This window comes from Anolis sagrei, chromosome X (genome assembly GCF_037176765.1).
Source record: "Anolis sagrei isolate rAnoSag1 chromosome X, rAnoSag1.mat, whole genome shotgun sequence".
In the NCBI taxonomy this organism is placed as follows: domain Eukaryota; kingdom Metazoa; phylum Chordata; class Lepidosauria; order Squamata; family Dactyloidae; genus Anolis; species Anolis sagrei.
In genome coordinates this window covers 72,596,704-72,611,761 of record NC_090034.1, presented here as the reverse complement: position 1 = coordinate 72,611,761, position 15,058 = coordinate 72,596,704, and the positions used below count along the sequence as shown (strand labels likewise).

The 15,058-nt window shown below is 44.1% G+C and overlaps 1 protein-coding gene across 6 annotated transcripts in view; it reads right to left on the bottom strand.

Moving 5' to 3' along the window:
• Nucleotides 1–11,391, bottom strand: part of KDF1 (keratinocyte differentiation factor 1) — a 52,786-nt gene extending 41,395 nt beyond the window's left edge. For 2 of the 6 annotated variants that reach the window (XM_060784514.2, XM_060784512.2), the window contains exon 1: nt 11,278–11,385. The gene's annotated coding sequence lies outside the window, so the exon portion shown is untranslated. Of the gene's footprint in view, nt 1–11,179 lie in introns of all 6 variants that reach the window. The other 4 variants (XM_060784511.2, XM_060784510.2, XM_060784513.2 and 1 more) reach the window with 3 other exon arrangements.
• Between the last annotated feature and the right edge of the window lie 3,667 nt (nt 11,392–15,058).

The window sequence follows — 15,058 nt, the reverse complement described above, 5'->3', positions numbered from 1 at the left end:
AGATCCAGGGTGGGAGAAAGAACTCTTGTCTGTTGGAGGTACGTATGAATGTTTCAATTGATTACCATTTCATAGCCTGACAGTTTTTAGGGAGAATCCTTTGTTGAGAGGTGATTAGCTGGCCCTGATTGTTTCTTGTCTGGAGTTCCCCTGTGTTTGAGTGTTGTTCTTTATTTACAGTTATAATTTTAGAGTTTTTTAAATACTGGTAGCCAGATTTTGTTCAGACTAGAAATAGGAAGATTTCCCATTCTCTGCTCCTGGAATTACTGCCTAAAGAGGGCTAGAAAGAACCCCCTCGAAGGGCCCTTCCACACAGCAAAATAAGATATGTGCATAGGAATTTTAAAATTGATTTTTTAATAAAAAAAATATAGTCCGGCCCTCCAACGGTCTGAGGGACAGTGAACTGGCCCCCGGTTTAAAAAGTTTGAGGACCCCTGGTTAAGATCATTTTGAATTCTGCTCCTGTCTTCTATATGAAATGAACATATATTCAGTACTACAAATAGTTAAATACAAACATGTCGAAATAGACCCTTTCTTCTGGGCAATATTCCTATAGCATTGGAGGTTAAGAAAAGAGGTCGAGTAGCTGTGAGAAAGGATCACCCGAAGTTGTGATCTTTTTGACCTTCCAAAGTTTTTAAGAAGAGCTGACACTTCATTAGGCTCTCCTGTTTCTTCAGCATTACTGACACACCTTCAATCTTATTTTTACAGCCTTCAGGGCTAAAAACATAAGAGTCAAGGTGCTCAGTACAGAAACTGCTGCACTTTCAACAGATGCAGTTGCAGTACTACAGTTGGCTGTGTGTCTTACTTTACAGGTGACAGTCTTGCATTGGAAGAAGATGTCCCCCTATTAAATTGAAGGACATCCAATCCAAATCCAGGTGAAATTGGAGAATAAAGAATCTGATAAGGCAAAATAAAGGCTGGAAGCTGCACAGCAACAATGAAGAACTGATCAGAGTCTTTCCTACCATGGGAAACAGGACTGCATTCCAACTTCATCTGCATACAGAAGTGCTTATACAAATTTCATGCAAACCAAGGGCTGCTTTGTAGCAATGGTTTCCCTGCTTTTTTGGGGTGTTGTATAAGTAACTATCCTGGGTGGCATACATACTACACTGTTACTTGGAATCCATATATATACTGAATACACTTGTGCATAAGTAGACCTCAAGGGGACTTTTTGGGGCCAAAATAATGGATTTTAATATGACCTATGGACAAGTCAAGGGTCATCTGCAGAGAGGGGGAAACCCAGTGCTATTTTGAACCAGACTTGGCACACAGAACTCCTACAACCAAGTTTGTTATGTTGGGCAAGTTTGCTCTAGCTGCATCATTGATAGGGTTCAATGTGCTCTTTGGCTGTAGGGTAAACTACAACTCCCACTATGGTGAGTCAGTCCCCTCAAACCCCTCCAGTAGGTTCAGTTGGTCATGGGGGTTCTGTGTGCCAAGTTTGGTCCAGGTCCATCATCGGTGGAGGTCACAATTTCCCTAGTTGTGGGTGAACTATAACTTCCAGAAAGGAAGGTCAGTTCCCTCCAAACGCCTTCAGTAATCAAATTTCGGCATATCAGAGCTTGGGTCCACAGTGCTCTCTGGATGTAGGTGAACTACAATTCCCCCAAATCAAAGTGAATTTTCCCCGAAAGACCTCCAATATTTTTGTGGGCCATAGGGTTATGCCAAGTTTAGTCCAATTCCATCTTTGGTGTTCAGAGGGCTCTTAGATTGCAGGTGAACTATATAGCCTATAAATCCTATAAATCATGGTGAATTCTCCCCAAATTTCTCTAGTATGTTCAGTTGCTGCTAAATTCCCCTGTTTGCTGAGTGCCATAGAAAAGTATAGAAAAGGGTTATGGGAGAGGTAGTGGGCGGGGTCATGCAAATTCCACACCAATGGAGAGAGTAAGAAACACTGGGATGTCTGTGGTGAAGGAAACACATAAAATGTAGGGTGACATTGTCCCCGTATAAAAGCATTCATTTGGTATGGCGTTTGTGAAGGACATTGGCAGAACTCTTGCATATGTTTATGGCACTCACTATAACCTGCAGTGCCATTGGAGGGGGTTCTTTTGGTGACTCCTAAGTAGTGGGAGCTATAGCTATTTGTGGAGGCAGGAGCTTGTCTGTGTAAGTGGACAGAGGAGGGCAACTAAAATGATCAAGGGTTTGGAGAACAAGCCCTATGAGGAGCGGCTTAGGGAACTGGGCATGTTTAGCCTGAAGAAGAGAAGGCTGAGAGGAGATATGATAGCTATGTATAAATATGTGAGAGGAAGCCACAGGGAGGAGAGAGCAAGCTTGTTTTCTGCTTCCTTGGAGACTAGGACGCGGAACAATGGCTTCAAACTACAAGAGAGGAGATTCCATCTGAACATTAGGAAGAACTTCCTGACTGTGAGAGCCGTTCAGCAGTGGAACTCTCTGCCCCGGAGTGTGGTGGAGGCTCCTTCTTTGGAAGCTTTTAAGCAGAGGCTGGATGGCCATTTGTCAGGGATGATTTGAGTGCAATATTCCTGCTTCTTGGCAGGGGGTTGGACTGGATGGCCCATGAGGTCTCTTCCAACTCTTTGATTCTATGATTCTATGACACTCCAGCCACATACATGTGCAGAGGTGGCCCTAGGTAATTTTCAACAGTAAGCAAACAGTATTTTGCCCCCCCCCCCCCAAACCCATCATTGATATATATTTTCTGTTCATCATGGGAATTCTGTGAGCCATATTTGGTTCAATTCCATCATTGGTGGAGTTAAGAATGCTCTTTGATTTTAGGCAAACTATACATCCCAGTAACTACAACTCACATATGTCAAGATCTATTTTCCCCCAAGAGCGCCCCTGGGCAAAACCAACTATACTGCAAATGCTTACTTTGCGGAATGGGTTGAGCCGCCCCTGTACATGTGTATAGATACATATGTATAGATAGAAGATAGTTATAGTTAAGTTGCAGATGCACTCATGCTAAAAAAATGACTGCATTGTAAACATTAAGGGCTTTTCTAGGGGAACTAGGTGAGGCTTAATTTAAACTCATGTCAAGGTGTCCTTGAAAGCCATAACAGTGAAGGGATGTGGCCACTGAGAAATGCAGGACAAGTGGAGGTGAGACCGACAAGTATGTATTGAACAAACAGAAGACCTCACTGTTTGATCCCATTTGCAAATGGTTCTGGAATTATCAGATCAACCCTTCCCTGCTCTTTGTTATTTAGAGACAAATTCCTTGAGGGAATTACCCCAGCATCAGCATACATACATAAATCCCTATCGCAGGCGACCCAGAATGCATGCACTCAAGTTTTAAAGGTAATCCACCACTCAACCACCAAAGTCAATAACCTGACACTTCAAATGCTTTAGAAAAGACACCAACATGATAGCTTTTGTAAATAAAACAATCAGCATTAAGCTATTGGGGGGCATACTGACTGTCCTAGGGATCCCTTGTAGAGTTTAAGACATATATTTACACAGGTCACATTCTGCATTGTCTTAATGGAGATGAAGTAATGACAGGTAATCAGAGGCGGCCCTAGGTAATTTTCAATGGTAAGCAAACAATATTTTGCCCCCCCCCCAACTAATCACTGATATATATTAGGTTGTTGTAGGTTTTTTCGGACATCTAATTACTTCTCAACAAAAGTTTGCCCCAGGCACAGTCAGGCCATTGTATGCTAATCAAGGCTGGCTTAAGGAGCTGGGCATGTTTAGCCTGAAGAAGAGAAGGCTGAGAGGAGATATGATAGCCATGTATAAATATGTGACAGGAAGACAGGAAGCCACAGGGAGGAGAGAGCAAGCTTGTTTTCTGCTTCCCTGGAGATTAGGCTGCGGAATAATGGCTTCAAACTACAAGAAAGGAGATTCCATCTGAACATGAGGAAGAACTTCCTGACTGTGAGAGTTGAAACATTCACACCTAACTCCAGCAGACAAGAGTCCTGTGTCTCACCCTGGTCATTCCACAGATATATTCCACTGGCTGCCGATCTGCTACCGGGCTCAATTCAAAGTGCTGGCGTTGGCCTATAAAGCCCTAAACGGTTCGGGCCCAAGTTACCTATCTGAACGTATCTCTGCCTATGAACCCACCAGGAATCTAAGATCTTCTGGGGAGGCCCTGCTCGCGATCCCGCCTGCATCACAAGCACGGCTGGCGGGGACGAGGGACAGGGCCTTCTCTGTGGTGGCCCCTCGGCTGGGGAACGCCCTTCCCATGGACATTAGATCAGCTCCTACGTTAATGGTGTTTCGAAGAAAACTAAAAACCTGGCTGTTTGAACAGGCATTCGGATAAGCAGTGCAATGAATACGATGAATATAGGAACGGAATTATGGACGACGAATTGGATCACGATTCTAGTTGCGAGACGTTAATGTGTTGTTATTGATGTGTCATCAGTTTGTATACTATGCTGTTAATGGTTTTTAAATTGTATGTGTTATGATTGTCTTTTTGCTCTTGTTGTGAACTGCGTTGAGTCGCCTACGGGCTGAGAAACTGCGGTATACAAGCAAAGTAATTAATTAATTAAATATATAAACCCTTTTGCCTAGTTCCAACAGACCTCACTACTTCTGAGGATGCTTGCCATAGATGCAGGCGAAACGTCACGAGAGAATGCCTCTAGACCATGGCCTTATAGCCCGACAACCCAGTGATTCTGGCCATGAAAGCCTTCGACAATACACTGATATATATTTTCTGTGCCATATTTGGTTCAATTCCATCATTGGTGGAGTTCAGAATGCTCTTTGATTGTAGGTGAACTATACATCCCAGTAACTACAACTCGCATATGTCAAGGTCTATTTTTCCCCAAGAGCGCCTCAAGAGCGCCCCTGGGCAAAATCAACTATATGCAAATGCTTACTTTGCGTAATGGGTTGAGCCGCCCCTGCAGGTAATGAAGATGAGTTACCTGTCAAGGTCTATTTCCCCCAAAATCCACCAGTGTTCACATTTGGGCATATTGATGTTCGTGCCAAGTTTAGTCCAGATCCAGTATTGTTTGAGTCCACAGTGCTCTCTGAATGTAGCTGAACTACAACTCCAAAACTCGAGGTCAATGCCTACCAATCCCTTTCAGGATTTTCTGTTGGTCATGGGAGTTCTGTGTGCCAAATTCAGTTCAGTTCCATCATTGGTGGAGTTCAGAATGCTCTTTGATAGTGGGTGAACTATAAATCCCAGCAACTACAACTCCCAAATGACAAAATCAAATCAAGCAAGTATTCAAATTTGTGCATATTGGGTATTTGTGTCAAATTTGGTCCAGTGAATGAAAATACATCCTGCATATCAGACATTTACATTACAATTCATAACAGTAGCAAAATGACAGTTATGATGTAGCAATGAAAATAATTTTATGGTTGGGGATCACCACAACATGAGGAATTGTATTAAGGGGTCATGGCAGTAGGAAGGTTGAAAACCACTGAACTAGAAGCTTCACAAGTATATTAAATGCAAATTAAAGAGTGCTTTGCCTTTCAAAGAGAACAGCAATCTGTACATTTCAGGGGTTTGCTTGTATTTTCACATACAGTAAGTTGCATGCGAAGGGGAACCTAGTACATATGTTAAAAGGGTACTGGTAATATACATTGGATAGTCCGAAGTAGCAGGAGTTCTCCTAAATATATTAAAGGCACTAGATACACTCTGATCTTGAAAGCTATGGAGGGTCAGCTCTGGTTAGTATTTGGATGGGAGATCACCAACAAATACCGGGCTATTTTTCAGGTGATGGAAATGGCAAAACCATCTTTGATGATTTCTAAGAAAACCATACTGAATTCAAGGGCTTGCTGTACGTCAACAGGAGACATGAAGGCATATATACCTTAATGAGAAGATACTCTGCATGAAATTGTTTTTGAAAGTCTTAAAAGGAACTTATGACAAATGAGGATATGGTTATCAGTTGCAGCAACTCTCTGTCACCTTCAGTGTAGGAGGCAGTATGCTGGGCAACTTGTGGTGGAAAGAGGTCTCATTTGGGGGGTTCCCAAAGGCATGTGGGAAAACCTATACGGTTCCGGTCCAGCGTACCTGTCTGAACGTATCTCCATCTACGTCCCACCTCAGAGTTTAAGATCTTCTGGGGAGGCCCTGCTCTCGACCCCGCCTCTGTTGCAAACGCGCTTGACGGGGACGAGGGACAGGGCCTTCTTGGTGGTGGCCCTCCGCCTGTGGAATTTGCTCCCCAGCAAAATTAAGTTATCTTAAGTCCCTCTTTTCCTTCAGAAAGAAGTTGAAAACATGGATGTGGGACCAGGCCTTCGGGTAACATGCTGACAATGATGACAATCGCTATGGAAATGGACTATGGATAAACTTTTGATGGAGTCTCTAACCACAGAATTTGGCTTAGATAAGGCCACCAGGCTGTTATATTTTAAACAGATTTTTAATTGAATTGATTTAATGTTTTTAACTGTATGTAATTATTGGACTTTATTATGTATTTTTTTATGTGCACGTTGCAGGCTGGAAGCCGCCCTGAGGGGGGGGGGTTTGAGAAGGGCGGGGTACAAATATCTGAAATAAATAAATAAATAAAACGTGGTTGGTCACCGAAAGAACAGAGTGCTTACTTAGAACGATGTTTACTGGATTGTAGCACTACAGATACAGAACCAGTAATGCATTAGACCAGGGCTTCTTAAACCTTTTTCACTCGCGATTCCTTTCCACCCTAGTAATTTTTATATTATCTCAGGTAATAATAATATTATAATCATAATAAACTTTATTTATACCCTGCCACCATCTCCCCAATGGGGACTCGGAGCGATTTACATGAGGCCAAGCCCAAACAACAAATTACAATAAAATAAAACCGGTAAATAAAATAGGTACAAAACTAATCATTTACTGGTTTGGTTTTTTTTTGTTCATGTCAGGAGCAAGTCGCTTCTGGTGTGAAAGAATTGGCCGTCTGCAAGGACATTGCCCAGGGGACGCCTGGATGATTTGATGTGGGAGGCTTCTCTCATGTCCCCACATGAAGAGCTGGAGCTGATAGAGGGAGCTCATCCGCCTCTCCCCGGATTAGAACCTGCGACCTGTCGGTCTTCAGTCCTGCCGGCACAGGGGTTTAACCCACTGCGCCACCGGGGGCTCCTATCATTTACTGGTAACGAAACAGTTATTTGCAAAGCGCGTCAAATAGTCTGATGTTCCTTTGTATGAAGTGCAGCCAAAGCATCTTCTGCAGTGTCCAATGTAAAAAACTACATAACAGATTCATGTAAATGTCTATCACAGTTAACAGGAAAATTTTGGGGACCCCAACATTGAGTGAAGGGGATTCCATTTGGAGTCGAAACCCTGATCTAAGGCACTTAGTCTTCATTGGCAGTCCCAAGGAGTAATCAGGATTGACCCTGCTCAGCTTCCAAGATCAGATGGTATTGAATGCTTATTTATTTATTTAGAACATTTATACCCCATCCATTCTCGACCTCCAAGGAGGGATTGAACATGGCTACCAACAGGCAACAATTCGATGCCGACACAATATAAACAGATAACAAAATACAAATAAATACCTAAAAATACATATAAATATACATTAGAGGGGAAATCAACAGTACTTCTAGCCATTCTGCTTGAAAAAAGAGGTAGTGATACAGACAAGTTCTACCATTGAGACATATCTAAGGGGTGCATCTAAGCTGTCGAATTAATGCAGCTCGACACCACTTTCATTTCCATGGTTCAATGCTATGAAATCCTGTGAGTTGTAGTTTAATGAGCCATCTGCGCTCTTTGTCAGAGAAGTCTACCTTGCAAAATGAAAACTATTATTATTATTACTATCATCATCTTTATTTATATTCCGCCTTTCTCCACATAGGGACTCTCAAGGCAGCTAAGAACCACACAACCTAATAACAAGTTAGTAAAGATAAAAAGATTTCCCCCTTGACATTAAGTCCAGTTGTGTCCGACTCTGGGGGGTGGTGCTCATCTCCATTTCTCAGCCGAAGAGCCGGCGTTGTCTGTAGATGCCTCCAAGGTCATGTGGCCAGCATGATTGCATGGAGTGCCGTTACCTTCCCGCAGAAGTGGTACCTATTGATCTACTCTCACTTGCATGTTTTCGAACTGCTAGGTTGGCAGAAGCTGGGCCTAACAGTGGGAGCTCACCCTGCTCCCTGCATTCAAACTGTCAACCTTTCGGTCAGCAAGTTCAGCAGCTCAGTGGTTTAACCCACTGCGCCACCAGGGGGCCTAATAATAAGTTGCAGCAAAACAAATACAAAAAACTTCACAATTAAATATTAAGGCAGTGTTTCTCAACCTGGGGTTGGGACCCCTGAGGGGGTCGTGGGGGTGTGTAAGAGGGGTCGCCAAAGACTATCAGAAAACAGTATTTTCTATTGGTCATGGGGGTTCTGTGTGGGAAGTTTGGTCCAATTTTATCATTGTGGGGTTCAGAATGTTCTCTGGTTGTGGGTGAACTATAAATCAACTACAACTCCCAAATGTCAAGGTCTATTTTCCCCAAACTCTGCCAGTGTTCACATTTGGGCATATTGAGGATTTGTGCCAAGTTTGGTCCAGATCCATCATTGTTTGAGTCCACAGTGCTCTCCGGATATAGATGAACTACAACTCCAAAACTCAAGGTCAATGCCCACCAAACCCTTCCAGTATTTTCTGTTGGTCACAGGAGTTCTGTGTGCCATGTTTAGTTCAATTCCATCGATGGTAGAGTTCAGAATGCCCTTTGATTGTAGGTGAACTATAAATCCCAGCAGCTACAACTCCCAAATGACAAAATCAATTCCTCCCCCCCTCCCCAACCCCACCAGTATTAAAATTTGGGCGTATTGGATATTTGTGTCAAATTTGGTCCAGTGAATGAAAGTACATCCTGCATATCAGATATTTACATTACGATACACAACAGTAGCAAAATTGCAGTCGTGAAGTAGCAATAGAAATAACTTTATGGTTGGGGGTCACCACACCATGAGGAACTGTGTTAAGGGGTCACGGCATTCGGAAGTTTGAGAAACACTGTATTAGGGCATAGATATAAAGTTAAAATCCAATTAAAACAAAATAAAAACAATTAAAATTATGTTTAAAATTCCCCACCCACCCAAAATCCTACCCACCCTCTCCTAAATGCCCAATGGTGGAGAAATGTCTTGCAGTAAAGTTGTTAAAGTAGTGTGAACCTGCATTAACTCCACAATCTCAGGTTTTTGGAATAGCCCCCCATATAAAAAGGCAGCAGTTTGAACCCAATTCACTCAAAGAGCAACGTCACCCAGGAACACAATGGACACAGGTTCTATAGGGTTTCTTTATGTTTGAAACCACACAAACGCACACAACAACACAAACCAGTGTCCGTTGTGTTCCTGAGTGACGTTGCTCTTTGGGTGAATTGGGTTCCCTTTTTATACCTGGGTGGTGTTATTCCAAAAACCTTTGATTGTGGAAGGCTGCATCTACATTATAGATTTAACACAACTCCACACTTCTTTAAAAACTTTACCGCAAGACAGTTCTCTGCCATTGGCCATTTGGGGGGAGGGGGGTTGAGGCTGGGATTTTGGGTGGGTGGGGAGTTTTAAACGTAATTTTAATTATATTTATTTTATTTTAATTAGATTTTAACTTTATATCTATTCACTAACATTTAATTGCGAGAGGATTTTTTGTATTTGTTTTACTGTAACTTTGTTATTAGAACGTGTGGTTCTTAGCCACCTTGAGTCCCTATGTGGAGAAAGGCGGGATATAAAAGATGATAATGATGATGATAAAGATGAGGATAAGAAGAGGAAGAAGAGGTGGAGGTAGAAGAGGCAGAAGAAGAGGAAGAGTAGGAAGAGGAAAAGGAAGAGGAAGAAGAGGAGAAGAAGAGGAAGGGGAATAAGAAGAAGAGGAGGATAATAAGAAGAAGATGAGGTGGCAGAAGACGAAGGAGAAGAGGAAGAGGAAGAGTAGGAAGAGGAAAGGGAAGAGGATGAAGAAGAGAAGGAAGGGGAAGAAGAAGAGGAGGATAAGAAGAAGAGGAAGAAGATGAGGTGGCAGAAGAGGAAGAAGATGAGGAAGAGTAGGAAGAGGAAAGGGAAGAGGATGAAGAAGAGAAGGATGGGGAAGAAGAAGAGGAGGATAAGAAGAAGAAGAGGAGGAAGAAGATGAGGTGGCAGAAGAGGAAGAAGAGTAGGAAGAGGAAAAGGAAGAAAAAGAAGAGAAAGAAGAAGTGTAGGAGGACAAAGAGGAAGAGAAGGAGGAAGAGGAATGATGAGAAGAAGAGGAGGAGGAGGAAGAAGAGGAAGAAGAAGAAAAGGAGGAAGTGGAGGAGAGAAAGATGAGGAAGAAGAAGAGGAAGATGAGGAAGAAGAGGAAAAGAAAGAGAAAGAAGAGGAAGAATACGAGGAAGAGAAAGAGTAGGAAGAAGAGGAAGAAGTGGATGAAGAGGAAGATGAAAAGGAAGAAGAGGAGGAAGAAAAAGAGGAGCCAGAGGAGAAAGAGGAAGAAGTGAAGAAGAAGAGGAGGAAGAAGAATAAGAAGAGGAAGTAGAAGAGAAGGAAGAGGAAGAAGAAAAAGAGGAGGAGGCAGAGGAGAAAGATGAGGAAGAAGAAGAGGAGGAGGAAGAAGAAATGGAAGAGAAAGAAGTGGAAGAAGAAGCGAAGGAGGGAGAAGATGAAGAGGAATAAGAAGAGGAAAAGGAAGTAAAAGAGGAGGAAGAAGAAGAGGAAGAAGAAAAAGAGGAGGAAGACGACAAGGAGGAGGCAGAGGAGAAAGATGCGGAAGAGGAAGAAGAAGAATAGGAGGAGGACGAAGAGGAGGAGGAGGAAGAATAAATGGAAGAGGAAGAAGTGGAAGAAGAAGAGGAGGAGGAGGAGGAAGATGAGGAAAAAGAAGAGGAAGAGGAGGAGGAGTCATTTTGCCTGTATTGGGGACTGCCTGTATATGAAAATACACAGAACAGATAGTAATAACAACACTTTGTTCCGCGCCTCTGCTTGGATGGTGTTGCTTGCGCCGGCCTTCCTGAGGCTGAGAGAGTGTGACTCACCCCGTGGCTTTCCGAGGGGTTTCCAGCCCGGGCCAAAGAGCCAGGCCCCGGGGCTTCCTTCCAAGCCAGCCCCAAAGGCTTACCTGTCTCGCCGCTCTGGAGACCCTCCTCTTCTCACCACCGCCCAAGGCTCCCCGCTGCCCCTTCCTCCTCCTCCTCCTCTGCCCCGCCTTAGCATTACCTGCCCAGCCAGGTGAACGGCGTCTCAGGCCCCGCCCTCACCTGAGCTCAGGTGGAACCACGTGAGCACTACGGGTCGCCTGGAAGGACAGTCTCCTCTGGAAGGCGAAAGGATTCCTCCTAAAGCAGGGAAGGTTGCCCCGCCCACTCTGGAGGATTAGCCACGCCCCTTGCCTCGATTTTCAGGAGTCCTTTTACAGGTGCGCCTAGGGCCCCCTTCTGCATTCAGTTTCTGAGTGCAGATTACACAATGTAGCACCGTTTTTGTTCCTGGGTTCTTCTAAATCCCATGTCCTAATTGGTTCTCTCATCAAAACATGGCAAAAGTTTACTAAACTGCAAAAAAACTTTGTTTTTGTGTTGTGGAAGGCTTTCATGGCCGGAATCACTGGGTTACTGTGTTTGCAACAGACCTCACAACCTCTGAGGCTACCTGCCATAGATGTGGGCCAAACATCAGGAGAGAATGCTTCTGGAACATGGCCATACAGCCTGGAAAACTCACAGTAATCCAGTGATTCTCACCATGAAAGCCTTTGACAACACAAACAACTCTTGTCTTTCTCCAACAGACCTCATTACCTCTGAGGATGCTTGCCATAGATGCAGGCGAAACGTCAAGAGAAAAATTGCCTCCAGAACATGGCCATATAGCCCGGAAAAACCTACAACAACCCAACTCTTGTCTTTCTCCCAAGCAGCAACCAGGCAGGCTTTGAAACTGCAAGGCCATTAAATGCTAATCAAGGTGGTCCGTTTCAGCATTCACACTGCCCTCCAACAGACTAGAGTTCTTTCTCCCACTCTGGCAGGCATGTAGGCGGGGGGGGGGGGGGGGGGGGTTTGAGGGACTTCACCCCCCCCCCCCGAAATTCTCATGGTGGTTCACGAAAAGGCCTCACTGGTGCATTATTTAAACTGTTATGTTTATTCATATCATGATCTGATCACCATACTCAATATATCTCATATGCATGGGGTATTCGGGTAATGATACAAAAGGTTTGCTAGGGTAGACCCTCTTTCACTCAGACTCAGCCCCCCCCCGCCCCCCGCCGAATCGAAATCCTGGCTACGGGCCTGCACCCTGGGCCTTCCACAAATATAAACCTCACTTGCCTAGTTTCTAAAAGACGTTGCAACCTCTGAGACTGCCTGTAATAGATGTGGGCCAAATGTCAGGAGAGAATGCTTCTGGAACATGGCCATACAGCCCGGAAAACTCACAGCAACCCAGTTATTCTGACCATGAAAGCCTTTGACAACACAAACAACTCTTGTCTTTCTTCCAAGCAGTAACCAGGCAGGCTTTGAAGCTGCAAGGCCATTAAATGCTAATCAAGGTGGTCAGTTTCAGCATTCACACTGCCCTTCAACAGACTAGAGTTCTTTCTCCCACTCTGGCAGGCATGTAGCCGGGGGGGGGGGGGGGGGGGCTTGAGGGGCTTCAGCCCCCCCCCCCCCCGAAATTCTCATGGTGGTTCGCGATAAGGCCTTACTGGTGCATTATTTAAACTGTTATGTTTATTCATATCATGATCTGATCACCATGCTCAATATATCTCATATGCATGGGGATATTGGGGATATTTCCTTCTTCTTTCCCTTTCCTTCTTCTTTCCCTTTCTTCATTTCCTAGGCAAGTGAGGTTTATATATTTGTGGAAGGCCCGGGGTGCAGGCCTGTAGGCAGGATTTCGATTCGGGGGGGGGGGGGGGGCTGAGTCTGAGTGAAAGAGGGTCTACCCTAGCAAATGCCTAGGAAATGAAGAAAGGGAAAGAAGAAGGAAAGGGAAAGAAGAAGGAAAGGTTTGCTAGGGTAGGCCCTCTTTCACTCAGACTCAGCCCCCCCCCCCCCCCCCCACCGAATCGAAATCCTGGCTACGGGCCTGCACCCTGGGCCTTCCACAAATATAAACCTCACTTGCCTAGTTTCTAAAAGACGTTGCAACCTCTGAGACTGCCTGTAATAGATGTGGGCCAAACGTCAGGAGAGAATGCTTCTGGAACATGGCCATACAGCCCAGAAAACTCACAGCAACTTTTGTTTTAGCTGGACATCCTGCAGCAGAAGTCGCTTCTTCGCTTCTGGTGTGAGAGAATTGGCCGTCTGCAAGGACGTTGTCCACGGGACGCCCGGATGATTTTGATGTTTTTATCATCCTTGTGGGAGGCTTCTCTCATGTCCCCGCATGAGGAGTTGGAGCTGATAGAGGGAGCTCATCCGCCTCTCCCCGGATTCGAACCTGCGACCTGTCGGTCTTCAGTCCTGCCGGCACAGGGGTTTAACCCATTGCGCCACCGGGGGCTCCGACTTCTGACACGACAAAAAATAAAAAAATAAATAAAAATCCTGCAGCATATTTTGCTCTATTATTTCAATGAATATTTCATCGAATTCAACATATATATAATGCTAAAATTGTGCTATGCTAATTTTAAAGTTGATTTAAAGATTTAAAGATGGGCTCAAAGTTAACCTTAAAAACTCTGGCATAGACACTGAGAACTGGGAAGCCTTGGCCCTTGAGCGCTCCAGCTGGAGGTCAGCTGTGACCAGCAGTGCTGTAGAATTTGAAGAGGTACGAATGGAGGGTGAAAGAGAAAAACATGCCAAGAGGAAGGCACACCAAGCCAACCCCGACAGGGACAGCCTTCCACCTGGAAACCAATGTCCTCACTGCGGGAGAGGATGCAGATCAAGAATAGGGCTTCACAGTCACCTACGGACCCACCGCCAGTACACTGATCTTGGAAGACCATCCTACTCGGACAAGAAGATGCTAATAATCTAATAGATTATATATGCATATAATATTGATAATATTATTATACTTATTGATAATAATATTATAATATAATACAATATAATACTAATAATAATACAATATAGCAATATATAATAATATTGCAATTTAGTAATATGAATATATTAAATATAATTACTACTGATAATATATAATAATATATAATGATGTACTGTTTTATCATTGTATATTTGCATATTTTAAGTTGTAATGTTTTTTTTTTATTGTGGGAGGCTTTGAGTTCCTGCATAGCAGGTTAAACCGTTGAGCTGCTAAACTTGCTGACCGAAAGGTTGGCTATTTGAATCCAGGGAGCAGGGTGAGCTCCTGCTGTTAGCCCCAGCTTCTGCCAACCTAGCAGTTTGAAAACATGCAAATGTGAGTAGATCAATAGGTACTGCTTCTTTGGGAAGGCAACAGCGCTCCCTGCAGTCATGCCAGCCACATGACTTAGGAGGCGCCTATGGGCAACGCCTGCTCTTCGGCTTAGAAATGGAGATAAGCACCACCCCCCAGAGCTGGACACAACTAGACTTAAAGGGAAACTTTTACATAAAGGTTAAAGGTAAAGGTAAAGGTATTCCCCTGAAATTAAGTCCAATCATGTCCAACTCTGGGGGGTGGGGGTGGGGGGTGCTCATCTCCATTTCTAAGCCGAAGAACCGACGTCCGTAGACACCTCCAAGGTCATGTGGCCGGCATGACTGCAAGGAGCACTGTTACCTTTCCGCCACAGTGGAACCTATTGATCTACTCACATTTGCATATTTTTGAACTGCTAGGTTGACAGAAGCTGGGGCTGACAGCGGGAGCTCATCCTACTCCCCGGATTCAACCTGCCAACCTTTCGGTCAGCTAGTTCAGCAGCTCAGCGGTTTAACAAACATTAAAACAGAATTAAATACAAACGATATTAAATCATTCAGTTAAAACCCATCAAACATATTTAAAGTTATGGCACAGGTCTGTGTTCTGT